This window comes from Brassica oleracea, chromosome C9 (assembly GCF_000695525.1).
Source record: "Brassica oleracea var. oleracea cultivar TO1000 chromosome C9, BOL, whole genome shotgun sequence".
NCBI classification, from domain to species: domain Eukaryota; kingdom Viridiplantae; phylum Streptophyta; class Magnoliopsida; order Brassicales; family Brassicaceae; genus Brassica; species Brassica oleracea.
In genome coordinates, this window is record NC_027756.1 from 29,274,038 (window position 1) to 29,277,649 (window position 3,612).

General features: G+C 40.8%; 1 pseudogene; it reads right to left on the reverse strand.

The window, feature by feature from the left end:
* Positions 1-861: 861 nt before the first annotated feature.
* The window catches only part of LOC106314743, a 6,017-nt pseudogene continuing 3,266 nt past the window's right edge, over positions 862-3,612 (reverse strand).

Genomic DNA, 3,612 nt, shown 5'->3' on the forward strand with positions numbered 1-3,612 from the left:
TTGGAACAACAACATAAGTATTTACAGCCAGACACAAATTGGCAATATGGGCAACAGAGTTTGCTATATTGATGGGGCATGGAGGGAGCAGGATGCCTTCACTGGACAGGGTTGGTACTGTCGAGAGAGTACAGAAGACGCCATGATGGGGGCAATGAATCTAAGATGAAGCCTATCACCTCTACATGCGGAATGTGAAGCATTTATCTGGGCGATGGAGTGCATGAAGATCCTGCAGTTTTCAGATGTAGTATTTGCGACGGATTGTCTTCAACTGGTGAAGATGGTGTTGTCACCTGAAGAATGACAAATTTTTGCTACACACATGGAAGGAGTTTTACCGCAGTAAGATTTTCTTCCCTAATTTCAAAATTCGACATATTCCAAGGGTACAAAACACAATGGCGGACAGCCTGCACGTGGTGCGAAGAGTTCTCCTTTAACTATGTTATATGTTGATTCTTCACCTCCGGTTTGGCTATCCAATACGGCGGTTTCTTAGTTAAGTAGTTCTTTTGTTGTAAAAAAAATGACATTTGTCCCTTAAGTATGTAGACAATTTCTTAAAAGATTTTAATTAAGAATTTTTGCTTTTTTTTTTTTAATTTTGTTATTATTATTATTTTTTTAAATGATTAGAACTTCCTGATATTGCTGATGGAGGTGCTCTAAAAGAGTAAAGACGAGTAAATAGATAAGGATACACAATTTTCAAGTGGAGAGGAAGAGTCAAGATATCCAACGATATTTTGTAAATTATTTGTATTCACTGTTTAATTATTCTCGTAGAGTGTACAATGTGTGTGTTTATATGCCAAGTGGAACTTCTGCTTCTCTCCCCCACAAGGATCCCATAAAAGTCCTATCCCACCAACGTTTATCTTCCATGAGGAGTTGCTCTCTTTCAGAAAGCAACAAAGCTTTGAAAGCATACAAATGATCTGCTTACCTTTCATTGATGTCAAAAAAAAAAAAAAAAAAAAAAAAAATATCTGCTTACCTGCCATTTCTTACAAATTTTTTTCCTCTTTTTTGCTTCGTATGTTACCTTTAAAAGATGCAGGAGACAGGTTTATGCTTTTCCTCGTCATCACCAGATTCTTCTTCATCCAATTGTGTACTCTATCGGAACATCTCATCAGTCGTCTTCATGAACATGAGGGAGCTCCAAGAGTTGAAGACCACACTCTTTTATCACCCAAAAGTAATCGTGAACCTTGAAGTCAAAGACAAATTCGCTTTCTCCTTCAGGATTGTTGCACTCGTCTAAAGAAAAAGAAGCTTCAAATACAAAGATATGGTCTGTGAATGCACGTGGAGTTGGTAATATATGCACACTCGATCCATATCGAGTAGTGAGTGACCCCATTCTGTTTGCCGTCGACGCGACAAGATAGCCTCATAGTATCCTGTTTCTTATAATGATCGCTATGTGGGTAAGTATCATAATCACCATAGAATATGACCTCCTCGTCATAGTCATCATCCTCCTCATCAACATCGCCCTCGTCGTCGATCATTAAAAGACAAGCCTTAAATTTCAAGAACATAGGAAGATGCCTCTCTTTCAAATGGATTGTTATGGAACCTCCAGTAGCTCGATGAATGAAGTGTCGGGAAACTTCTCCAGCGGGTAAAAGCGCATGTTTGCAAACCGATGTCTGGATGAGCTCTCTAGCCTCATGATTCAAGTTGACGCAGTTCAAAAAATTCAGACGGATGTCTGGATTGTGAAAGGAGCCATCTATTGTCTCAAGTGAGACACAGTTCTCCGCATCTAGAGATGAAAGGGAATCTTGAGGCTGAGGTAACGAAACAAGACTTCGACATTCATAGATAGTGAAAGCTGTTTTAGTTGAGGAAGTTGTTTGATGTAATCTGGAATAGTCTTGAAATCATTACGGATGAAGAACAGTGACAGTGGAGAAATGTAAACCGTCTCTGGCAGACAAATCTGTAACATTTCCGTCTGTAAAGTCCACTGGTTTAAGAAGTCAGAAAACCACCTGATGTTTACTTCCACATACCTAGAGGTATCCTTATCACCACGAATAATATGCATACAAGAAACACCTACCATCTTGGATATTCTTGATAATGAAACGTTGTCCAGCTTCCAGCATCTGAACATAGCCAAGTGTCGAAGCTGAGAGAGATTCTCGATCCACGGAGGAACTTCTTCTATTAATGTATCACTCAAGTCCAGCTCTTCAATTCCTTCAGGAACAGGTGGAAACACCTTCAGGCTTCTGCACCTCTGCATCTCTAGTTTATAGAGACAAGACCACAACCTTAGAGATGAAGGCATTTCTTCGATTGCTGTACTACTCAGATTGAGCTCTTGGATGTTTGTGGTGATCTCTGGAAGTTTTCAACCGGGAGCAACCACTTAGGATCAGTTTCTCGAGACTAGTGGCATTACAAATAGAGGATGGGAGGTTCACAAGACTTGTGCAACTGAGATCCAGTGTCTTGAGAGATGAAGGCATTTCTTCGATTGCTGTACTACTCAGATTGAGTTCTTGGATGTTTGTGGTGATCTCTGGAAAAGTTTTCAACCGGGAGCAACCACTTAGGATCAGTTCTCGAGACTAGTGGCATTACAAATAGAGGATGGGAGGTTCACAAGACTTGTGCAACTGAGATCCAGTGTCTTAAGACTAGTACCGTTTCCAACAGAGGAAGGAATTTCCAATAGACTCGTGCAGAACGAGAGAAGAAATGACTCGAGGTTAGTGGCGTTTGAGAGATTTGGAAGCTCCTGGCATCACTCAAATCCATCCGCTTGAGATTCTTAAGTGACTGCACAAACAAAGGGCACACACACTTCATGTGTTTTTTTTTTTTTTATTTGTAACTCTGGTATCTGGGTAGTCACATTCCCAACTATCCCCTCGTAAGGAGTCCAGCGCCCCAACGGAAGGGATGTTAAATCCGTTGTGACCAAGACTCGAACCCGGGTGGCGGACAGTACAGCTGTACCTCCTTTACCACCAAGCTACGAGGGCTTGCTTCACACTTCATGTGTTTAGAGTCAGTCAGTCAAGATGTTTCTTTTTTTCAATACAAAAGTGTTTTACCTGGATTCCTTCCCACAGCTTCTCAAATTTGCTCCCCCGCATGATAAGTTCAACCAGAAACTTTGTGGAGAACGTAGAGGGCCAAACTCTCAATGGACAGTAGTCCCAGCGCAGTAACCTGAGTTTACGAGGAAGACAATTTAGACCTAGAGGAAAGTTCAGCTTATCCCTTAAACAGTGGTGAAATATCAAAAAAACTGAAGATTAGTCATCCCATCAAACACGCTTTCTTCTACCACTAATGCGTCCTCGATCTTAGAGATATTGAGCATTATGCCTAGAATAGTCCCAGTGCCATGTGTTATTTCCAAAGCAAAGACGAGTATGGTTTAGTTAATTGACTAAGTACGTATATTAGACGACAAGTAGTCAGTCAGCTGTAGATATATACTTAGGTCCTGTTCGTTTGTACATCTAGAAGATGCATCCAGATGGTCCATCTACATGCTCCATCTGGGTGTTGTTCGTTTCTTCATTTCGTCTATGCATCCAGATGAATCATCTGAATGCAACTATGTTCGTTTGCTTTTCA